We start from the raw sequence: 26,037 nt of genomic DNA on the forward strand, positions 1-26,037 counted from the left end.
GAGTAACTCTTCTTGTGTTCAGAAGTCCAGACATATCGGTGTACTATAAAACCTTGCCCTTATAACTGTGGTCCCAGGACCAGCAACATCAGCATCATCTGGGAGCTAATTAGAAATGCAAAATCTTGGCCACTGCAGACCTGAATCAGAATCTGCATTTTAACACAGACCCAGGTGATTTGCATTCTTAACAACATTTGAGAACCACTGATGTAATGCATGTTTAGAATACTTAATTTATTTAGAGAGCTTATCTTTCTGTCTAGGAGGCATTTATATTCCAGTTATGATTGTCACAGAAAGAAGCAGGTGCAATGCCATTCCCTGGCAGAGCATGCTCTGAAGGCAGCAGTCATGCCTCTCTGGTCTTTGGATTCCCAGCACCTCGCTCAGTGTATGAAATGTTAAGGTGGATGAATGGATGGATAGATGGATGGAGGGATGGATGGATGAATGGGTGGATGAAGGACATGGTAAACCCCTAAAAAAATGAGTGATTAAGTGAATATTTTTTAAAAAATCAATAACAAGCAGATTTTTTGTTATTACATAGTACAGGCTTGCTTAGTATCATAATCACAGTAGATTACATGGCAGGCCAACAAAGTCTTATTCTGAAAATTGATCGGGCAGTTCTAGGCCTCCAACAGCCTGTGGAGCAAGGTTTGGTTTGTGGAAGGGTGTTCATTCCAGCAGAGAAGAATATCTTGCTTTCCCTGAACTTACCTGATGCTCCATTTGTGCCTTCTATTGCTATCTTCCTTTTTTCTAGCTAGGCCCTATATCTGCAGCTGGAGTCTAAACCTTTTAAAGGCAGGACTCTGCCTGCAACATTGACTCGCCTGCCCCCAGCTCATGTCCGCTGACCTAAATCCATGCCTTTTAAATGTTTGTAATTTTGTATATACAGCTGTCCTTTGGTGCCACAGTTGCATGGCTTTGATGATGCTTCTGCAAATAATGGGGATCCCTTTCTTTCTAAGATCACAGTAATGCTGCTTGTGCCATATTGGCTAAATGCTGAGAGCCATATGACAACATGAAAAAATTCACTCCAGGGAGAAACAATCTGTGTCCCCCTTTCTCATCCCTAAATCCACCATTTATTTTGGAAATAGGAATGATGTCTTTTTATTTCTCTAATTTAACAAGTGCTGGTTCTGTTGTCCAGGCTGCGCTACTGTGGTGAAATCATGGCTCACTGCAGCCTTGACCTCCCCGGGCTCAAGTGACTCTCCCACCTCAGCCCCCTGAAGGTATTTTTATTATCAGCTCATTTTATTGCATTCAATGAATTGTTGGAAATTGGAGCCAGACAAAAATTGTATAAATATTGGGCTGCTGCTGCTTCTCTGACACTAGATGAAAATGGCATTTGTGCCTGTGTGTCTGTGGGGCCCTCAGGAAGCTCTTCTCCTTGAGAGACCTTGCCAGTGCCAGCCTCATCAAAGGGCAGCTTGGGAGGAGACACCCCACGCTTACAGTTTGAATGGATTCCTGAAATGATGCTTCACGGTGTAGAAGCAGAGTGGAAGAGTGAGTGGAAGAAGCACTGGCCATGAAATCAGAAAACGTTGATTTGAATTATAACTCTCCTACTCACTACTTGGCAATTTTCATCATGTCTGTGAAATACATTGTACAGTGCATGACAGGGAGTCAGCGTTCACCATTTGCTAGTTTCCCTTGCCTCTCTGAGCCTGTTTCCTCATTATGATGCATAAAAATATCACATGCTTTAGTGCTTGTCACATACAACATTCATAATGAATACTTTTAATTCCCTCCCAGTTTGCATGTCCCGGGTACCACCCACAGTGTTTGGCACACCCTGTTTCTCTATGTAGGATCTTCTTAAAGTGCTTTGTTGGATGACCTTCACTTGTCCCTTGATGCCATGGTCAGAAATCATGGTCTATCTGCCAAGTAGACTTTTCTTCCAGTACCTTCAGCAGTTTCTGTCCATCCCTGACCACCCACTGGAGCCCTTGTTTACCCAGCACATGTTTCTAGATCCAGGATCTCCCACTATCAAGTAAAAAAACTTGTGCTATTTGCCACTGGGAACTGATTTGAAAATACCAGAATCCAGAAGGTTTATTCTTGGGGTATTTCCTCTTCAAATTCTAGTACTTTTGGCATTCTTGAAGCAGATACAATTTTTATAAATTATTTCTTTAAAAATAACTTATATAGGTTTGTTGTAGAAGAAAAATTGACTTAAATATAGATAATAAAAAGGAAGAAAAAGAAGTCCAGTCATAATCCTATTATACATAGAGAACAATTATTTGGCACATTGGTGAATAGCCTTTTAATTTTTATATATGACCCAGTGGGGTGGCTCACACCTGTAATCTTAGCACTTTGGGAGACCAAGGTGGTCAGATTGCTTGAGCTCAGGAGTTCAAGACCAGCCTGAGCAACATAGTGAAACCCTATCTCTACAAAAAATACAAAAAAATTAGCCAGGCCTGGTGTCTGCATATAGTCCCACATATTTGCGGGGCTGAGGTGGAAGGATTGCTTGAGCTCAGGAGATCAAGGCTGCAGTGAGCGGAGATCAGGCCACTGCACTCCAGCCTGGGTGACAAAATGAGACCTCTTAAAAAAAAATTTATATAAATGAACATACAATTTATATAAATACATTTTATATAAATATACAAATAAATGCATATAATATAAAATACATTAACATATTATGTAAATATATATTAAAATATGTTTAGTATATAGGTATGTATTTGATCCATTGGCCTCTATTCTATGTTTTGAGAAACCATCAGAAACACACACACACGCAGTCTTAATGTTCTTAGAGTTTTATGACTTGTATTTCTTTCCACCTGATTATCCCCTGTGCTATTGAATATAAATTATTGTTTAAACAAATCAATGCCTAGAACACTGCTCAGGCTATAGCGGTGTACAATGAATAAATATTTTGGGAATAAATGAGAAAACATATCCTAATGTAATTTCTGTGTAAATTTTAAGCTTTCAAGATTGGATCTTCTTTTAAATGGGGTAAATCTATTGACAAATTGTTATGAAAAGTTAACATGGAAAAAAAAAGCCTCATTCAAAGGGAGATTAAGGTGGATCTTTACTAACATCTGTTGGCAAACCTGTCTCTCATAGCTTTTCATTTTAGAACTGCACAGTGATTTAGCATTGTATCCTATTTGAACTACAACCCTGCAAATCTGAAAACTGTCTTTCCTTTAAAATCTGAGGGCTTTAAGTGCAATGTTTTTAGTGATTAGACAAACAATTACAAGAGGTATGAGTGCCTTTGAATTCCTTGCCAGTAGGCACAAACCCTGATGCCCCTAGGGACCAGGCAGTGATTTTGCTTGTAAAGTGGTGCAGATGGAAACCCATTGCAGTCACTCTGCAAAACTGGCGCGCGATGCGTGACGGAGAGTCAGCGTTCACCCAGTGCTAGTTTCCAAAGGACAGCCACTACTGAACGTTCATGTGGCAAGGTGGGGTCCAGTGGCACCAGATTGTTTTCTTTCTTTGGGAGAAATAAAAAACTTGAAAAATTATGTGAAATTCTTGATTCTGAAATAATGGCAGCTCATTTAATTTAAAATATGAAACTATGCAAGCAAAACAAAATCCACCTGAGAACACTGAGCCTCTGGGTTAAGCTGAGGAACTGTTTAAATTGCCTAAAAGACCCCAGATACTCAAATGCCAGGTGGAAGGCTGCTTCAAAAGACTGGCTGGGCCTGCCTTCATCAAGGGTGCAACACATTGCTCTGGTGAGCCACACCTAGGTTCTCAGTGGCTCCTGCAACAAGTCATAAGTGGATGCAAGAAGTCCCAAGATGGCAGTCTGCCAGGCGATTCCCATAGGTAATGTGAGTTAAAATACAGGAGATTGCCAATATCTGCGACCTGGCGCAGTGAATTGGCAAGCAGATCAGAAAGAGGTCTTAATACAACGTGAATAAGTCCTGATATCTAGAGAGATCTCTAGGACTGAAGTATTAAAACCCTCACATTTACCTTCTCTTGGAGCTCTATTGGAGTTAAAAGTCGCTACTGCATCTTAAAAAGGAAGCAAATGTCAAAAACAGACAAATCCCAGCCAAGTGATGGGAAATGTCATTTCAGGATAATAGCATCTGCACATTGGTCATTAAAATACATTCTTTCCAATGAATGCCCTTAACTCTGCAGGATGGGAACATGGCTTTAATCAGACAGGTTCCCAGATCAGATTACATCAAAATGAGCAGGGAATTCTGTGTTGTCCAACCAACAGAGAAAAGAAATCCAGAACATTTTCTTTTTCATTTAAAATGCTTTATGAGGGAAATGGGCCGTTAGTCATATTTATTATTGAGCATTTACAAGAATACTTGTTTATTGTTTTATTTTCTTATTGTTTATTTTGAGCTGAGCTTTTGGTTACCAAGAAAGGGCCCTCTCTCTTAAAGGAAGATAGCTGATGTTGCAGCTAAAAGCAGCTAAACGGTGCATCAGAACTGAAACAGCTGCCTAGAGGTAGGAAAAGGGATGGGATTTTCTCTAGGGATACCTACCAATCAGTTCTAAGAGACACATTCCCTGCAAGACTTCGTTTTTCTGGTGGATTTTTCTAATGCTGATTTGGTCTTGAAGAAGTTGCTGATAATGAATCACTAAGACGGTGGAGTTTACCGAGCAGATGAGGGGCAGGCTGTGAATTTAGTAGGAAAGGGGAAATAGGTCTGCAAAAATCTAGGAAGATGAGAACAAGCTTGTACCTAAACGTCAAAATAGCACCCTAATGTCTTATTAGCAACAAGCATACCTGGCACCCAGATGTTGATTTCTAAGACCATTCTCCAATAAAAAGAACCAGGGATTCTTGGAGACCTGAATGATTCTCGGGCTGGAGCAAAAAACATACAAGATGAACCTAGAGCATCCTGTAGAGCCAGAAAAGAAGCAAGTTCTAAAACGAAACAAAGGCCAAAACTTACAACGAGAGGATTCAAAGGCAAAAAGGAGCCAACCGAAAGAGCTCCCATGGCCAAAGCTGGAACAATTTGACCAATAAAGTCTTATTTGGATTATAACCCAAAATACAAAATAAATATCCATGAGTCCATGTTACAGATAAATGATTGATTGAATAAATACTATAAAAGATAAATCTCTCAAGCAGAAAAATTCCGTATTTTATGGAAATAGTATTCGTTTTGGTTCTTTAGTTCTAATAAATATACCACAGTAATGTAAGATGTTAATAATAGGGGAACCTGGGCACATGATACATGGGAACTTTGTGCTATTTTCACAGTTTTACTATAAATCTAAACTTCTGAGAAACAACGTTTGTTTTGAAAAGAGCCATCCTGTCCTGCACTAGGAAATACTTACTCCAGACATTGTGGACCTTCCTCCAACACAATATTTCTCAAGTAGCTTTCTTGGTTAAAAGGGCAGTGATGTAAAAACATACATTATTTTACTGAAGAATCACGATATGGCTGTCATTTGGCAGAAGTCTACTTCCTGGGCTTTCTAGGTGCCTACATGACAATCACCGGGAGCATTCAACCTCCAAAGAAGAGTTCTGCTAATTATGTCTGTCTAAATAATGTGATGAATTTAAGTTTCAAGTGATAGCAGTTAGTGTACATTGTAAATATACAACTCAGTTTGTCTGTACCAAATTTAAGCCAAATTGCCTACTGTGTCCCAGGAAATATTTCAGTCAGGCACCTTTGGTTTTTACAATTGGGCTATGTAGAAATTGCTTTTGGAGCCAATTAACTGGAAGCACATATAAGTTTGTAGCTTTAATTACATACTGGTGTAGTCTGCTCCTGGTTAAAAAGGTACCCAATAGGCTGGGAGCAGTGGCTCTCACCTGTAATTCCAGCACTTTGTGAGGCTGAGGCAGGCAGATCACCTGAGGTCGAGAGTTTGAGACCAACCTGACCAACATGGAGAAACCCCGTCTCTACTAAAAATACAAAATTAGCTGGGCATGGTGGTACATGCCTGTAATTCCAACTACTTGGGAGGCTGAGGCAGGAGAATCACTTGAACTCAGGAGGTGGAGGTTGCGATGAGCCAAGATTGCGCCATTGCACTCCAGCCTGGGTGACAAGAGCGAAACTCCATCTCAAAAAAAAAAAAAAGAAAAAAAAAGGCACCCTATAAATAGTAGTGAAATGTTAAAGAAAAATACTACTGTTGAAGTTGCTGTTAATTACATGTTGGGTTCTGTTTACTTCCTATGTAAGGTCCAAATTCTTTGGACGATTTGTTCAAAGGTTGAAACAAGAGGTATGCAGAGGCACTTTATAATCACCTCTTGCCTTCTGAGGTAGTCATTTGTACCTACCTCAGCTACTTATAAGCTCCTTCAAAACTAGGGCTAAGTATTGATCACCTTTGTATTTCCCATTCAACTGCCAAAGGGCCTTGCATCAATACATTTTGGTGAATTAGTTAAAAAGAAGGTACACGTCTGCTGTTCCTATGACTTAACTGGAGGTTTAGACTGGAATAGTCAGAATGCACCATCTTGATTACTGCTTGCTTTCTACCCACAAACATCAATGGTAAAATGAGACACTTTTGTTCTCTCAGCAGATTCCGTATTTTAATGCAGTATAAATTGTGTATTTTAATGCACTGTATTCATTTTCATATCAATCACTGAATAATTAGAAGGTATTTCTTCTTAACAAGTGTCAAAACATTTTATAGCACCAGTTTACTTTGTAGAATTTTACATCATGAGTAGGTGACAGCCTTACTCATCAGAGTAAAACCTTAAGTGCTCAAATCTACTCTGTGGTGACATTTACTTAATTGCTTTACAAGACTGAGGCTCAGTCAAGCTTGTCTTCCTCAGCAACCTTTTTTTTTAAATCTCATTATGCATTTAGACCAAGTCCTTGGTGGGCAGGGGATGGGGGTATTGGAATGAGACAAGGTTTCTGTTCTAAAGGAGATTTACTCAGTCATTATGTCTAAACTTTCCAATTCTTAGTCCATTCTAGTTGTTAGGAGGATTAATGTACATCTTATATGCAATATAGTAACATTAGCCTTATCGATTGTTGGAGGGTGAGTTCACCGCCTAGCTCTTTCCTAAGCTGCTCCTGTCTCCTTCTCTAGCCCTTCCACCATACGCCAAAGCTTCAGCCAAAATTTCTATTCAAGTGGCTTCCAAATCCAGATCTAAATCTCTGCCCTTTATTCTAAACCCAAGATGCCTGCATTTTCTAGACCCATGAATTTTACTTTTTGAGGAATCATCCTGACAATTATCACAGTGCTTTGCAAGCTATAAGAAAGTAATAAACCAGGCATGGTGGCATGTGCCTATAATCCCAGCTACTCTGAGGCTGAGCAGGGAGGATTGCTTGAGCCCTAGAATCCAGGCTGGGAAACACAGTGAGACCCCGTCTGAAAAGAAGAAAAGAAGGAGGAAGTAAGGAAAGAAGGAGGGAAGGAAATGAGCAAATGAAGCATTATTCACAATAGCCAAGATATGTAATCAACCTAGGTGTCCGTCAGTGGATGAGAAACTGTGGTATATATATGCATTGGAATATTATTCAGCCTTTAAAAGAAAGAAAGAAATCTTGTCATTTTCAATGACATGGATGAAGCTGGAAGACATTATACTAAGTGGTATAAGCCAGGCACAGAAAGTCAAATACAGCATGATCTCACCTCTATGTAGAATCAAAAAAAGTCAAACTCAACTAGTGGAATGGTGGTTATCAGGGGCTAGGGCAAGGCTGGGGCAGGATGATGGTGGGGGAGCCAGGGAGAGGGATTGGAAATGTTCTTCAAAGGATATAAAATTTCAGTTAGACAGGATACATAAATTCAGGACATCTGTACAACATGGTGACCAGAGTTAATAACAATGTATTGTATACTTGAAAATTGCTAAGAGAATAGATTTAAATGTTCTCACCACAAAAAAATAAGTACGTGAGGTAATAGATATGTTAATTAGCTTGATTTAGCCACTCCCAGTGTATTTATATATCAGAACACCCTGCTGGGTCACAAAGAAGGAAACAACAGACACTAGGACCTACTTGAAGGCTGAGTATGACAGGACGGTAAGGATGGAAAAACTACCTTTTGGGTACTAGGCTTACTACCTAGGTGACAAAATAATTTGTACACCAAACACCTGTGACATACAACTTACCTGTATAACAAACCTGCATGTGTACCCCTGAACTAAAATAAAAGTTAAATTATAAAAAAAGGTAATTGTTAAGGAAAGTACAATTATTATTTGAGGCCTTCATGAAGATACCAAAAGATAGAAATAATAATGATTTTTTGTTAGTAATTTGCTTACAATTGTATAGTTGTCTTTTATTCTCAATAAATTATTGAATTCCTTTAAAAATACTATGTCGTACACCATTAATATATACAATTTTCATTTTTTAAATAAATAAATATATTTTTAAAAATTAAATGAGGCTGGTACAGTGGCTCACCCCTGTAATCCCAGCACTTTGGGAGGCCGAGGCAGGCGGATCACCTGAGGTCAGGCATTTGAGACGAGCCTGGCCAACATGGCGAAACCTTGTCTCTACTAAAAATACAAAAATTAGCTTGGCATGGTGGCAGGTGCCTGTAGTCACAGCTGTTTGGGAGACTGAAGCAGGAGAATTGCTTGAACCTGGGAGGCGGAGGTTGCAGTGAGCAGAGACAGTGTGACTGCACTCTAGCCTGGCAATAAAGTGAGACGGTCTTAAAAAACAAAAATTAAATGAGCAAATGAATATCCAAATATAACATATGGAAAACAAAAGCCACCTCTCTTAGAAGCTAAAAATTTTAGCCATTTTGAATGAGAAGTCTCCAAAAATGTCATAATGTAATTATATAATTACACACCTTTCCCAACAAAATCTACTAAACGTAATTTAATCTTTTTTTCTTTTTTCTTTTCATTTTCTTTTTTCTCTGTTTTTTTTTTTTTTTAACTTAGAGACCACCTTTATGAATATCAGTCACTATAACATGCGGTAACATAGTAGCCCTTAGGTGTTTTAACCATTTGAGAAAATTTGCCCTCCTCTATAGGAGTTCTTTTGTCTGCTTTTCATATTTTCACTATCAGGATGCCAGCTGGCATCACTATCATTTCTTGCTGTCACCGATATCTGTACCTCCAGTATCAGCCCCATCCTTGTTCCCTGATTGTACCACTCCTTAACAAATTTTATGACTTAACTGCTATGAGTTAGGACACACTATAGCTATGTTTTTAGATATTTCTAAACAAAAAATAAGCTCTAAGCAAGACCTTGAGGAGTTATTTTATGAGTACAGTGTGTGGATTGGTTTCAGTCCATTTTATTCACTCTGAAGCATTTTCTTCTGCATTTCTTAGTTTAACTGTCCTAGATAAATGAAGTTGCTGGATGAGAGAAAGTTGCATATCAACATGGCCTGGCATACAGGCCTTCATTTGGTTTGGTACCTACTCTCTGATTCTAGAGAATATACCAACTCTCACTCAGAAAAGAAATGAGATCTGTAAATGTAAATTCAATAGGAAGATACCAACTCTCACTCAGAAAAGAAATGAGATCTGTAAATGTAAATTCAATAGGAAGATACTATTTATTCCATCCATCTCCCAACTTAAAGGTCGTAAGTTTTGCCTTCTTCTGCAAGACTTCAGCCATTATGGTTTTCAGTGGTTCTCAAAGTGTGGTCCTCGGACCAACTGCATCAGAAGCACTTAGATTGCATGTTAACATGCAGATTCTTTGGTCTCACCCTTGGTGAATTCAGTCAGAATCCTCCGGTCGTGACGGTATATTCCAGGTTTGTTTGTTTGTTTGTTTGTTTTTTAAGCAAGTTCTCCTGGTGATAAATTCTCAGGCATATGAGAGTTTACATCACCAGGCTAGAATGTCTCCTCTGGCATTCTTCACAATTCTTTCCACCAACCTTCCTCCTGTGTCTATGCTCTCTTTTCCAGTTTCATACATTCTGCTTATCCACTTTTTCATGAATTTTCTCTTCTTCAGACCTCCAAATTCAGAACCTTCCTTTGAATATTTTTATGACCATCAATCTTTCCCTAATCAAGAACAAATAAGGTAATCATTTTTTTTCCTGACCATAAAATTCCTGCAATCTGCCTATCCCCTTCCCTGAGCCTGCAAGATCGATTCATGGGTTATACAAGTGATGAAAATACCTTTTCCTGGAAGTTTTTCAGAGTAAGTATAGGCACAGTCATGTTCCTAGATAGAAAGAGAACTAGATGGTTTATAAAGCCATTTCCAGGCCTATCTAGAGTCTTTACCTTGTAAATACTAACTTAATTTATTAATTTTCTGTCCTTTCCTTTTTAAGACATTTCTGATAATCTTTTATCTTTTTATTTTGAAGCTTTTCTATCCTGGGACTATGCTTTATATTCATGTTGCATCTCTTATAATAGACACTAGCAATCTGAAATACATTTATAGATATGGAATAAATCCATATTAATCTATATTTTGCATCCTTGTTTTCTGTATCAAAATTGAAGTGTGAGAAGGCAGAGTCTCGCCTATTACAATGAAATGAACATCACCTAACACAAAATTTAATTGTTTATACTTATTTAAATTTTCTCTGATAAGAAATTCTCAAAAGGTTTTATATCAGTGTCATATATTAATATAGCAAATTACACCATGAATGAAGTAGTAATAGTAATATTCATATAGGCTGCCAACGGTGTGTCAGAAGCTGCATGGGAGACAGACAAGCTTGCTATGACAGCCAAGTGGGCAGGTGATCTCTACTGACCCACTTCTTTGCACTGATCCCACATTGTTTGTTTGTTTTTTTCATTTGTTGAGGCCAAGTTTCACTCTTGTCGCAAACGTTGGAATACAGCAACACATTCTTGGTTGACTGCAATCTCCACCTCCTGGGTTCCAGCAACTCTCCTGCTTCAGTCTCCCGAGTAGCTGCAGGCATGCACCACCATGCCCAGCTACTTTTTGTATTTTAGTAGAGACAAGGTTTCACTGTGTTGGTCAGACTGGTCTTGAACTCCTGACCTCGGGTGATCCACTTGCCTCAGCGTCCCAAAGCGCTGGGATTACAGGCGTGAGCAACTGCGCTGAGCCGATCTCACTTTTTGTAGGCACCCAGAGTCCTCTCAAAGGTGTCCTTCCTACATCCTACCCTGACCTGTTCACCCATGAATTTCTTCAAAGTCCAAAATTACTTGGTTTCTCTTTAATAAAAGTTTCCAGTCCATCATCCTGGTATTAGGGAGAAAGTAATATAATGTTTGCATTTTATTTAAAAAGTTTATTGAATAAAATTAATGTTGGATTATTGACATCTATGTGGTCCACATTCTTAAGCCCCTCTTCCTGCTGTCAGAAGACTATGAGTTAGTAACTTGCCATCCCATTTGAAAATGTCTTGGTTTAGGGAAGTCAGAGCTAAATTGTGAGTACAGAACATTTGCCCTCTGAATCTAGGTAACTTAAGATGAAGTCTTTCTGTAGGAGGCAGTTATACCAGCTGCCTTTCAAGGATGAATCAGGATTCAGATGAATTCAGCCACACATGACTACAGAGGAAAGAAATCACTGTACTATGATTTATTTATATCAATGACAACATTAATTTCTCAGACTATCAATATGGTCTTTCTCTTGTGGCCTCTAACCCTAACCCTGTTACAAAGAAGGCATTTTTAGTCATTGAGGGCTAAAATATAGAATTCAATGAAGGAAAGCAATTCCGTTGGAACATGCCATCAGCATCGGAAGGGACCTACTTTGTACTGCAGCCTGCTGTGCCTAAGCACTAAGAATGTATTGTGAACTACCAGTGTTCAGGGAGCAGGGGGGAAGTATCTTCTCTAGACAACAGAGGCTAAAGCTGTGAATCATGCACTTAAGTAACAGAGTTGTAGGCAAATAGCAGTAGACTCATAAGCAAAGATTGTATTGAATTTGCCAACAGGCTTGGGTGGTTTATTTATTTATTTAGATGATTTCAACCTGACATTGACCTGACAAGCTCAGAAAAATAGTCTTGAGCTAAAGAGCACTCACTTCCCAGAAGAGGTTTCTATGTTAATGGATATGTCAACCCTATTTCATGAAAATAAAGGTCAAGGGCATCAGAATAATGCATATGATCCTTTCAGGCTATTTTAATGGAGTTTTGCAGTATCATGATTCACTAAGAAGAAAAAGGAAAGAAATCAGCCTAGATTTATTTTGATTCCTATCCCAACTGAAAAAAATATATGTTTAGTTTATCTTTGCTAGAAAATCTGATCTTGTAGAAAGATCCTGGTGTTAAACTATTTCCTAAAACTACATTTCCAGAATTAGCTAATTCAGTTTCTTTTTCTATATTCTGTAGGATTTAGCCAAAATCAAAGATTCCCACCCTGGCCTCGTTATCTGCCTTTTAGGGCCCAAGTCTGGCATCAGTTGCTCCTTCGACTCCAAGATGAGTTGAGCAATGAGTATCTGAGGAAGCAAAGAACACTGCAAAGTAAATAGCCATCTTTCACCTCCACATTTCTGTCCTGCCCATCCCTGCATCTGCAGGCTCCATGATCAAAAATAAATATCTTGCTTTCTTAATCAGAATTTAGGTATTAACCAAAGATTGCCTGGATCCAGGGACTAATGGGAGTAGGTCACAGGAGATTAGATCTAGATCTTACCCAGGTGGACAATCTCTATCTAGGAGGTCATGCATGGTGCCCTTTATCAGGAAGCAGATGACATGCATATTGTTCAGGCCACATGGCATCCTGGGATCTTCAAGCTGGCCCAGGTATATGTACTGTGGAGACACAGTTTTATAAAAACCCTGATGCCAAAGTAGTTCAGAATGAGTAGGAGTGGGGAGTCAGTCATGCATGGGGACTGCATGAGCCTCCTGCAGTGTTAGCCTACATAAAGCTTCTCCAGTTTATTTCTTGGCAAAGAGCATTCCCTCACTGCAACCCAAGGGCAATTTCTATACAGTGGCTAAATCATAATGGGTTGGGAAAATACATTGCAAAGAAGATTTGAGTCAGTACAGCTTTCTTCCAGCATAAGACTTGATAACCTGGATTTAATTAAATATGATGGGTTAATTAAGAAGCACAATTTGCATGATAGTGATTAATTGCTCCAGATACTATTGTTGCACAACAAACCACCCCAAAACTTAGTGGCACAAAACAGACACTTATGATACTCTTGGATATAGAATTCTCTGCTGGTCAAGAATTCAGACAGGACATAGTAAGGATAGCTTGTCTCTTTGCACAATGTCTGGGACCTGAGCTAGGGAGACTCATGAGCTGGGGGTGATTTGATGACTCAGAACTGAACTGATTTTAAGGTTTCTTTCTGCCATGTCTGGCAGTTGACATTGACTGTAGGCAGGAAGCACAGCAGGCTGCTGACCGATGCGCCAAGTATCACCTCCAGCATGGCAGCCTCAGAAGAGCCAGACTTCTTCCATGAGGACTAGCTCCTCCCAGAGTGAGTGTCCCAAGAGAACCAGGAGGAAGCCTTTTCTGACCTAGTCTAGTACAGCATCATTTCCATAGTAAAATAATTAATTGCTTACAAGCCCAGATTCAAGGGGCAAAGTCAAAGATCCCATCTCTCAATGTATCAGAGAGCTTTTACATGAGATTTAAACATATTTCAAATTGCCTCATTCATAAAAGGCATAGCCATCAAGAGCTAGAGCCATGGTAGAAAAAAGCTACTGTGGCCAGGCAAGGTGGCTCATGCCTGTAATGTTAGCACTTTGGGAGGCTGAGGCAGGTAGATCACTTGAGGTCAGGAGTTCGAGACCAGCCTCGCCAACCTGGCAAAATCCTGTCTCTACTAAAAATACAAAAATTAGCTGGGCATGGTGGTCAGTGGTTGTAATCTCAGCTACTCTGGAGGCTGAGACACGAGAATCGCTTGAACCTGGGAGGCAGAGGTTGCAGTGAGCCAATGTCGCACCACTGCACTCCAGTCTGGGCAATAGAATGAGACTGAATCTCAAAAAAAAAAAAAAAAAAAAAAAAAGAATAAAGAAAAAAGGTACTGTGATTGCAATATAACTTTGTTGGAATGCATATCTCAGCAACAACTCAGAAGTGAAGAAAGTATATTAGAAGGTCTGTGATTATACTAATGGCTATGAAAAATGATTAATATAATCAAGCTTGGAAAATCCTTTTTTATTCACTGATAGTAAGGTTTTCTAACTATACACTTAGACATATTTAGAAACAGTTTTATTTTCAGAATTCCCGCAAGATAAAAAACTTTGTGATCGCAAGTCATAAACTTTCAAGTTCTAACCACTTTTTCCTCTTGAAAGCAATTGTTTTCTAAACTTTTACTACGGAAAATTTGTTTTTGGGTATGCAGCTAGATGCTGATTTCATTTATATATAGCTCTAGTCACTACTTATCCTACTCCTTGTTCAATATTATTTTACACCCCCACAGAGGAGCCCGATTTACTCCACGATCCTCCCTTGGTCATGTTCAAGTTTCACACCACACTTTATTGAGCCTCTCTTTGCACTGTACTTATATTTGCCATTACTTTTAAACATGTAAATTCCTAAGCTTGGAGAGTCTTCTCGTTAGAGCCAGGGAAAATGCATTCGTGATGGTGTCTTTGATCTCTGAGGCAGTATGTGATTTAAGTTTGCCTCAGATCCTCGGTTTCCTCTCTACAATAATGAATTTGGGCAGAAACCTGTATGATCTAGTTTTAGACAAAAATCTCTTTTTTTTAAGGGTTTTAAATGATAAGATGAAAAAGAAATTGGCTTCTTTGAGAAGAAAGGAGGTAAAAATGGGCGACCTGAAGGGACCCAGGGAGATTAACCGGCCTCCATTTTGAGCAGGGAGCTCTGGGGTCTGAGAGCTGACCAAGGGCGGCTTTGACAGGGAGAGATTATGGACAGCAGCAGCTCAGAATAATAGGTGGTTTAAAGGATATAATTAGCAATCCTCTGCTGAAAAGCAGCACAACAGCCTTAGAAAGAGAGGTCAAGGGCCCTTTTGGAAAGGCCTGAGGGCAACAGCCTCCTCTAAGCAAATGTTTAAACAAGCAGTTCTCATAACAGTTAAAGGGTGACTTCAGCTGCATGTATGAGCTTGTATTTGTTTAAAATCAGGTACCACGTCACTCACAGAGAGAAGTTTATCAATACGCCGGGCATTTTCCTAGCTAAAAATATAGGAAAAGAAATGTGTGTGCCTTTTCTGGGTGTACATATTTAAAGAGAATGTAAAACACAGTGAAGTGATTTTTCATGACAGTGATAATGGCAGGCCTGTTGACGACGCTTTACTTGGCACGGTGTACTGTCCGGCTTGCATTCATTTCTGTTTGTAAAACCTGTGAAAGTCTTGAGTGAAAACTTCCATGGAAAAGCTTTTATAATTCAAAAGTCATCAACTGAAAACCCAGACCGGGTTTGGCTCCCCGGATGGCACTGCCTGGGGGCCTCCTCCCTTTGTTCTTGTGTGTACACAGAGCCAGGAGGCGGAGCCAAGGAAGATGAAAGTTCTTGACACCAATGCCTGGCAGGACAAGTCTGGCAACTTTCAGAACAACGCACACTGAATGGCCAAATTAGAGAATTTTCCCAAGCTGAAACGACTTCTTCACAGAAAGTTGGTACACTTCGCTTACACATGCCGAATACTGGCGTAACCCACTTGGGGGCAGCTATAGTTGAGCTCTATTAGGCTTCAAGGTGCTGCTAGAACAATACCAGATTAGCCCAGTGGGTTTAAGTACCAAGAATTGATGATATGAGGTGAGGTATACTCTTCTAGGCTTCTTGGCCAAAGGTAGTTTGGGTTTGTTTTTACATATTTGAAAGCCTTTTTCATTTTCAATCTTGAAAAAGAGAGAGGTTTTTGATGGGGGTGATGGTGCTGGTGCTGGTGCTGGTAGTTGTGGGTTGTCCTTGTTTTGTTTGAATGAATGACCAAGAACCAGACAATGCCGTGGTAAAAATAGGCTCTGAAGATCTAGCCCAACAATGAAGGAAGTGGAGCCTCAGGGAACAGCAGCAGCTCTAGAGGTGCCGAGGCCTTAGATGGAAGTCATGAATTAGGGCACATGGTGTTGTTATGTTCCCTCATTTGAGGAACAAAACCCAGAAAAGTTTAATAGATCGCTCCAAGTTCACTGAGTTGTTTATTAAAAGGGCCAAGACAAAGCCCACTGGACTAAAGAAATGTATCCATTTAGGATAGTCAGATGAACAAATGAATGACCATTCCAGTACCAGCAGGAAAACACATTCCAAATCGAACACACGAACACGCTGTGAACAACGCAGCTTGTATTGACCAACCACTTGAATGCGCCATACATTTCCTCAGAGCAAATAGTAAAAAAATCGATTGTCCACAGTAAAGACTCATATAGATGTGTCTGGCTTTACAGGATACATAGTGCTACTTTTCTGGTAGATTTGGCCATATTTTAAATATATATGAACAACTCTGCTTTTAAAAAAAAATATGTAATATAGGGACATTTTCTGAAAAATAGGATAAGCAACCTCAATGTATCTGCTTTTCAATCTGAATTGAGCCACGTAATATTTGTTTCACCTAGGTCTTTTTAAATTCAATGAGCTGAAAGAGTTATTGAAGCTCCAGCCTTCCTATACAGTAGCCAGGCAACCCACCATCCTTGAATATGCCTTTTGAGTCATTATCCTCAATGACTTTTTACCATTACTTTTGCCATTACTTTTTGCCACAATTACTTTGCATGAACACAACACTTTCAAAACCAAAAGTTAAACTCTTTGCATATGTTGTCCGTGATAGTTTCCTCTCTAGGCTAAGAACAAAGTTTGATAAAGTATACTTCTGTGTATAAGTTGTTTCACCTTGCAGAAGTCAGGCTGAGAGGGCAGGATCACTTGCCTTCATAGAATTGGTGGAAGTTGAGCATTTGTCACAGGCTCCCTATGCCGGAGGCTCTGTTTATGCACAGCAGGGATTGAAAACTCAAAAGCCCACAAGAGCCAGACAGTTGCTACAGATGAGCAAAGCAGCAGGTTAAGTGGGAGAAGCAACAGGAAGTGACATGGGAGGTGGGGAAGGAGTAGCTAGAGCCCACTCTGATGGGATGGGTGCTACTCAGCTCCGGTACATGGTTATCATGAGAAACATAGGCCAGGTTTTGACAGACTCTTCATTTTCCAAAAGAAAAAAATATATTTTAATGAAAAATCTTCCAACTTGCTAATGTTGGCAACTAACTCAAATTTGTTTTGAAATAAGTGAAGGTCAAATTAAAAAGTCGTTTGACCTTCTGGTTACCAGTATAAGACTTCTAGACTCTACCATGACCACCCATCTGTTTTTGATTTTTTCTTTTAGAGACAAGGTCTCACTCTATTACCCAGACTGCAATACAATGGAGAAATCATAGCCCACTGCAACCTCCAACTTGTGAGCTCCAGTGATCCTCCTGCCCCAGTCTCCTTAGTAGCTGGGACTACCGCCATGTGGCACCATGCCTGGATAATTTTTTTTGTAGAGACAGTCTCTTGCTATGTTTCCCAGGCTGATCTCAAACTCCAGGTCTCAAGTGATCCTCCTGTCTTGGCCTCCCAAAGTGCTAGGATTACGGCTCTGAGCCACTATGCCCTGCCCCACCCATCTTTTTGTAGAAATCATATGCATCCTTTAATCTTCACCTTAGTCACATCTTTTTTAAAGCTATCCCCAACACTCTGACCTCATACATCTGCAAGGTCTGTACTGCACAGTTAATGCTTAATTCTATCCTTTCTTTTATTGTTTCTAATTATTTCACAATGTACAGATTTTGTATTCAGACTTCATCATAAACACTTCCAGAACAAGCCTCATTTCTAATACTTCTTTTATAGCTATCTCAAAGCTCAATAAATGTTTGCAGTTGGTATTTTTCTTAATAAAGGAAAAACAAAATAGTCTTTGCTGACACACAAATATATAGTTATACTAGAAATGAGTTTAGTGTCTTGAAGTTCCTGAATTTCTAGCCTAGGCAAGCTAACAAGTTGATGTCTGTGGGCATCTTGCCCTGACAAGCTGAGAAGCACTGGCTTGCCATAAATGTTTAAGAAGAAAGCACTTGGCAAAATAGCTATGAGTTCATTGCGTCTTTTCTAGAATAAAAATATCGTAGGCTATATTTAGTCCCATGGAAGTGCTGTGGTTCCTTACAAGCCTTGACTGTGAATGAGAAATTTTCTGAGCCAACTCTTATCTGCAAGAAACCTTCCATTAATTTAGACATTAGAAGAATGGTAGGTCCGGTTAAAGAAGGTCGAGCTTCTGTTTCGCATTCACAAGCAGAACTCCCTGGACCTTCTTCTTACAGTGTTTTGCAGGAGTAAAGCATGAGCTGTAAGCAGCCTTCATCCAGAAACAGGTGTAATGGGAGAAGAAGTAGAGCAAGTGTTGAAGCTCCAGAAATGAGTAACCACTATCTTTGTCCCTATATGGAAGTGAGGAGGAGTGGCTAAGAAATGGTGAACACTGCAAGCAACTTTTTGCCCTATACTGGCCGTTAAAGTTATCTATCCATGGCCAACAGTAGGCAAAACATCCAGGACAGCTGGGCATGTGTGCCAGGCTGCCCAAGGATGGGTCAGGGAGTGGTTTGAGTTGCCCAGCGCTATTTGTGAGTGATGGAGAAGTATGGAAAAAATGATCTCTACAGATCTCTAAGTCCAATGGGCTTGATATGATATCAGAGGCTGTGGTGAAAGGACCAGCTGTGGTATGAATTGATTGCCTGATCAAAGGAAAACATTGTATTTCCTCCCTTACCTGGAAATGCTAATAAAATAACCAGAAAGGCTTTTACTTCCTTTTTTTTTTTTTTTTTGAGATGGAGTTTTACTTTTTTTGCTTAGGCTGGAGTGCAATGGCGCAATCTTGGCTCATTGCAACCTCCGCCTCCCGGGTTCAAGCGATTCTCCTGCCTCAGCCTCCTGAGTAACTAGAATTACAAGCATGTGCCACCATGCCCAGCTAATTTTAGTATTTTTAGTAGAGACAGGATTTCACCACGTTGGCCAGGCTGATCTCAAACTCTTGACCTCAGGTGATCCGCCTGCCTCAGCCTCGCAAGGTGCTGGGATTACAGGCGTGAGCCACTGTGCCTGGCCAGAAAGTCTTTTACTAAAGAAGGCCTATCGTCATACTAGCCTCACAAACACCACACAGACATGCCTCTCAGACATTCATTTACAGTTCTCAGAGTTTCCTAAGTTGTTTCGTAATCAGAAAAAGAAATATATTATCAAATAAACAGACAACAGTCTTGCATTAGGAAGCCGACTTTAGAATTCAAAGAAAAAAAAAACTAGGTAACCAAAATACTTTGGTTACTAAAAATAGTGTCTTAACTTAGGCAAATAATACCAGGGTTAGAATAAACACTAATTAACATTGTTTAGAATATTTTGTTATAACTCTGATATTATTGTCACTTTCTATTTAATATTTAATAATAGAATTTATTGTTGAATCACAAAATTTTCTTTTCTCTTTTTTTTTTTTTTTTTGAGATAGAATCTCACTGTTGCCCGGGCTGGAGTGCAGTGGTATGAACACAGCTCACTGCGGCCTTGACCCCCCGGGGTCAGATGATCCTCCCACCTCAGTCTCCCTGGTAGCTGGGACTACAGGCATGCCACCCTGCTCAGCTAATTTTTGTATTTTTTTGCGGAGACGGGTTTTCACCATGTTGCCCAGGCTGGTCTCAAACTCCTAGGCTCAAGTGATGTGCCCACGTCAGCCTCCCATAGAGCTGAGATTACAGGTGAGAGCCATCATGCCTGGCCAGAATTTTCTTTTTCAGTCGTCACTATGTTAGTCCAGTTGCATTTTCTTCATCTGCAAATTTGTTCAAGTTGCTAATAAAAATGATGAAGAAAATACAATTGATGCATCTTCGGAATGGTGGTGGTTAATCTGTCTAAAGGTTAATGCTAATTATAATAACAGAGAAATTTATATTTCATTTCTTGATTGTCCCTTATTTTTCTCTCAACAGCCTTCACACCTATTTTTTTCTTATGAAGCTTCTTCTGGTTGGAAACCTGTCAAATTTCAACAGCTAAGAAATGCTAAATGTGAACCTATAAACCTTGTTTCCAAAAAAAAAAAAAAAAACCCAAGTTTAAGAAATCTAAAGGTGGTGTCAGCCTTGGACAGATCTCTGGACTATAATCTGGGAAAGGTCAAATGAGATCTCCAATCATGCACAATTCTAAATACATTTGAGAGCAGTAGATCTGAAAATGTGGTTCCCAGACCAACAGCATCAGCACCACAAGGGAACTTGTTGAAAATGCAAATTCTTAGACTCACCACTATGCTTTAATAAACTTTCCAGATGACTCTGATGAACATGCAGTTTTGAGAACCAGTTTTAGATCGGTTTCATGGACCAAAGGAATAGATAATATATCTCTGTTTTGAGGGAAATTAATGGACTTAATGTTTCTTCCTTTCTATTCTCCATTGCCTTTTCTTCCTTCAGGTTCATCCATTCCTCATTTAGCAAGCTAAAGTTTGCTTCATAAAATCATATTTTATTCCAAACATACTATCTTTATGACAACTTAAATTCTGTCTAGTATGGGACTCCATCAAAATGATGTGTTCAGTAGAAATTATCAACTAACCTATTTATATCCCTTGTTAGCTTTGAGAAGGAAAATAGTCATGGAAGACACATCTATAAATGGGTGTCCAGCTACTAAGCTGGCTGCCTTTTATAATTAACATCCACAGCATGACTGGGCATGGTGGCTCATGCCTGTAACCCCAACATTTTGGGAGGCTGAGGCAAGAGGATCACTTCGGGCCAAGAGTTTGAGACTAGCCCGGGCAACATTGTGAGACTTCATCTCTATAAAAAAAAAAAAAAAAAAAAAAATTAGCCAGGCCTGGGGCATTTGCCTATAGGCCCAGCTACTTGGGAGGCGGAGGCAGGAGGATCACTTGAGCTGAAGAGTTCGACACTGCAGTGCGCTGTAATCATGCCACTGAATACCTCTGAAGTCATTTGCAAAGGATTGTATCATCCTTTATGAAGGATTTATGTTGTCACACAAAATGTGATTCTGTCCGATTGTAGTGTTTAGGGTATGCTGGAGTTTTCCACAATATCCAGTGTCCCAATTCTGAAAAACAGCCTAAATAGCTACCCAGCAGCAATTTCATCTCTGATCTGTTGTAACCCTGGAGTACCTGTTAATTAATTATCTGCTAAACTTAAAAAGAATACATATAAAGATACTGTCATTCTGAAAATTGGTAAATGTGTCTCCCACGAGTACCTTTGCTAAAGAGGATGCCTCATTTGCAAAGATATGCATGATTTCTTCTCTGTATCATACATATTTCTGGACAAGTGGGTATGAGAGTCTCTAAGACTCAGTTTCCTCATTTGTAAAATGAAGATACTAATAGACTGTACCAGTGAGAATTGCTCCAAACAAATAATGCAGATAATCCAGGAGTACTTAGTAAGTACCTGGCTTAATAAACATTAGCCATGATTAAAGATTTTATTAATAGATTTATAAACTCAAAAACGTTACATCAAACTTTGTCTCATTGAAAACAAGCACACAGGGGAGATAGCAAGTGTCTCTCCTTTGCATGGTTCACCTACCTGTAAGTTTTCTTATCCCTACTAGACCAGCAGCATCACCACGACTAGGTTTTATTTTCTATGAAGGTTTGTTATTGTTGGCACCTCCCTGTTCTCTGCTCTTCTAGTTCCTTGGCCACTGCTGGCACTCCAGCATAAGGCCAGATGGAATTAGGGACGTGATAAAATATGGAAAAGCATCATTCATAGCCTATCCATAGTGCTAGGAGAGCACAGAATAGAACCTGCTATTAGCTCCTCTAATGTTCACCAGCCCTTGGAGCAAAATCCAAAGAGCCAACTGGGTGACTCCAGTGCAGAAGATCAAAGGACCAGAAGAGAACCTTGAAAGATGATTTATTTCCCTAACCTCTCCAATGTACAAAGCAAAACATGTAATCAATTTTCAAAGATTTCAGGAGAAGGAAATTTCCCTAACCTTTCACATAAATGCTAATATGAATGAATAACAGTTATATATGATTTAGAAAATCTCATTTTGGCATAAGTTGAAATATTTCTTAGAATATGCTGGAAAGTTACAGTTGCATCTATGACATATTGCCCTGTAGATGGCTCTGGTGAGAGAAACGAGACAGAGAGAAAGGAGATTCTTATAAAAGAGGTATGTAAAACATTAGGATTAAACAGATGTCCAATAAACAAGAGATGTCTGAGTTTGAATTAGTGACATAGAAAAATGAGAAACATCTGGAATCTCTACTTCTTTTGCCGGGTCAGAAACACAGTTTTGAGCTCCTTTGTTGAATCATTTAGTTTATGAAAACTTATTAAAAACGAATGCCTAAGGTGGTTGAAAGGGGAGTGTATTGAATTCAGAATGCCAAGGCCTTTAAGGGAATCATTTCAAAGAGCTTTTTACTTTCCATCAACTAAGCTTAATGCTGTCTCCTCAAACTAGTCCTTTTGTTCTGTTTCAATACATACTTGAAGAGTCAGCGGCTTAGAGACCCACTTAAAATTTAACAGTAAAGTTTTGGAGAGAGATAGAAGACTAATTTTCTTCACATTCTTAGGTTTTAATATATGATGCTTTCACAGACAACACTTTCTTCCCCCACCCCCCACCCCACACACACACCAAAATCATCTGAGAGAAGGGGATCTATCTAGACATTGGTCCTTTGGACACAGCTGAGATACAGGAATGAGGTTGTTTCCCTTGTTCATTTTGGGGGAAGACTCAGCTGCCCTTGATAGTCCTATGATAGGCTTCTAGCCAAGATAGAGTAGGGAGGAAAGACAGGGGTAATGCATCACTTAAACCCCACTTGTCCTCAGTCAGTGCTTTCAAATGCCCTTGCTGGGTCCCATAACTGGCCATTTACTGGAAGAAAAGCAGGGATTATAGGCCAATAAGGTGACCTGGTGTTGGAATTCTGAGGAGACCACTGACTTATTTCAATGCCCTGCTGGCCCTGTTATCACCCTTCATGCCAATATGAGACAAAGGAGTGGGAGAGCGGGGAGAGGAAAGAAAGGTGAAAAGGGACAGAGGAAATGTCTTAAGGTGAAACAGATATTCCAGGAATACTCTCTTCCCTCTTTAGTACTTAACAAGAAAGTAAATATTGTGAGGAGCCGGATCTCAGGGAAGGTATAGAAAGGAATCCTACATTGGGCTGAAGCAGTATTTATGAAGTTCTGCTGGCCTACTGAATTCTTACAATGCCACTATGGAGCCAGCCTCACACTGGTCTTTTGTATTCAAGTTATGGTGATGAAGACAGTCCCCGTGTCTCAAATCTCTATGTCCAAGTTATTAAATTCAGGATGCTGGACACTTATCTTAAATGAAGCAAGGTAGAAGGCAGATGACTACTTACCAAGACCATCATTTGCATAAAGGAGTCAAAGAATCACCATGTATTAGACCACAGGGCTGGTTGTCTCTCTAACCAAGTAACCTGATGCTATTAATAAAATGACAACTAGGGATATTTAGGGAATGAAAGAAGACAACATTGCTTTCTAGGAGGCTTTCCCAGAATCCCACAATAATTAGTTATTATTAAATTCATCACCCTCTTCAACCAATTTTTTAATTTGCTATGAAGTATCTCTTGGGTAACAGTTTTCATAGAATTACTAGCCACAGGGTGCCTTCATGCTTCCTTTTATTTGTGCTAACGCCACCTTTGATTAACTCTCAGGAAGGTCTTCGTGTACTCTCTCTGCCAGCCTTGCCCAGTCCTTATGGTTTTGTAAACGTCAATCCTCTCTGCCCTTACCCACCACCTTTTCAGAGGGAAGGGTGCAATAGGCTCCCCCTCTCATTGCTCAGCCTTTCTAGTCTTTTCTGGTGGTGCCCTGGAATTTATTGGACTGTGGTCTTCCTAGCATAGATCAGGGTATATGCAAAAATAGAATCTAACTATTCACAGAGCCTTTAAAGCTACTCTGACAAGAAGTCTTCTTTTTTGAGATTTATATTCATTTTGAATTACTAAAATACAATATAATTGTCCATCAACAGACAAATGGATAAAGAAAATGTGGTATGTATGCACAACGGGGTACTATGAAGCCATAAAAAAGAATGAGATCTTTGGGAGGCCGAGGCGGGTGGATCACGAGGTCAAGAGATCGAGACCATCCTGGTCAACATGGTGAAACCCCGTCTCTACTAAAAATACAAAAAATTAGCTGGGCATGGTGGCGCGTGCCTGTAATCCCAGCTACTCAGGAGGCTGAGGCAGGAGAATTGCCTGAACCCAGGAGGCGGAGGTTGCGGTGAGCTGAGATCGCGCCATTGCACTCCAGCCTGGGTAGCAAGAGCGAAACTCTGTCTAAAAAAAAAAAAAAAAAAAAAAAAGAATGAGATCCCGTTATCTGCAACAACATGTGCAGAACTTGAGGACATTATGTTAATTAAAACAAGCAAGGCACAGGAAGACAATGAGTACACATGTCCTCACTCATTTATGGGAACTAAAAATGAAAACAATTGAACTCATAGGTATAGAGAGTAGAATGATGGTTACCAGAGGCTGGGAAGGGTAGTGGGTGGGGTGGGGGAAGTGTGAATGGTTAATGGGTACAAAAATATAGTTACATAGAATGAATAAGATCTAATATTTGATAGTACAGCAGGGCAATTCCAATCAACCATGATTTATTGTATACCTTAAAATAACTAAAAGAATATAATTGGGCTGGGTGTGGTGGCTCATGTCTATAATCCCAGCACTTTGAGAGGGTGAAGCAGGTTGGTCACCTGAGGTTACAAGTTCAAGACCGGCCTGACCAATATGGTAAAATCTGTCTCTGTTAAAAATACAAAAATTAGTTGGGCATGGTGGCAGGTGACTGTAGTCCCAGCTACTTGGTTGGCAGGAGAAGAGCCGGCCACAGACCCGAGACAAAGGGCAGCCTGAACAGCCAAGAATCAGAGCAGCCCTGGTGACCAACAAACACCACAGGCGAGGATCTGAGACCAGAGCCCACAGAGTCCGCAGGAACCAGGGATACACTGCATGAGGAATCACAAAGCAAACTTCAGTGCCGACATCAAAGAAGACATTCTCACCCCGTTTCCTGCTTCTGCGTTTCTCTACATTCCTCTAGCCTCACACACAGTAAGCCCCATGTGGTGGAAACAGGGAATTGAAGTAGAAAGCACAGGCCAGGGGCTCTGATGGGCCTCTTAGATCCCCTGGGAGGGCATGACCACATAGGGAAAGAAGAATCCTTTAAAAGCATTCAACATAACGTAGTTTGCCTGGCAGTTCACCCTGACTGAAATCTCCTCTGTCTCCTGAATTCAGGTAGGCCTATGTCATCTCTTCTTTTGAAGCAGAATGCTTTAATTTTCTTTTATCCTGTGAACTTCAATATGTGACCTCCTTCTGTCCCCCACTCAAGGACATCACCTTGTACTCCGCTCTACCCCTAAGCCCGTGTTCTTCATCTTTTCTTTGCTCCACAGCATATTATCATTGACCCATTCTTCAGTGTTTTCACGTCTATCATCTGCAAAATCGTTTCTGTCCTCATAGTACTTAGGAGACCAGATATATGCACTCTGGGGACAGGAACCTCCCAATATCAAATCAGCCACTTGGGCCATGTTGTCTGGCACGTTGCGTGAATGTTGTACAGAAGACAGGTCCTCCTCCCGATTTGATTTTTCACTGGCCACATGATGTTAGACAAGTCTCTGTCTTTGAGCCTCTCCTGTCTAATCCAATGAGTTGTTGTAAGAATCAGATGAAATAATAGAGGGGAGAGGAATATCAATTTTACAGCACTATACAAATGTAAGGTGTTGTTATAATAAAATATGGATCATGGCTTATGCTGGGGTGGGGCTAAGCCTCCTTC

At 40.0% G+C, this 26,037-nt stretch overlaps 1 long non-coding RNA gene across 1 annotated transcript in view; it reads right to left on the reverse strand.

Annotated features, from left to right (window-relative positions):
- Positions 1–26,037, reverse strand: part of LOC105716430 (uncharacterized) — a 51,255-nt gene that overhangs the window by 2,130 nt on the left and 23,088 nt on the right. The gene's annotated exons all lie outside the window — the stretch shown is intronic.

The sequence above is a fragment of the Aotus nancymaae genome, unplaced genomic scaffold, assembly GCF_030222135.1.
Source record: "Aotus nancymaae isolate 86718 unplaced genomic scaffold, 86718_ANA_hifiasm-v0.15.2.pri h1tg000062l, whole genome shotgun sequence".
Classification (NCBI taxonomy): Eukaryota; Metazoa; Chordata; class Mammalia; order Primates; family Aotidae; genus Aotus; species Aotus nancymaae.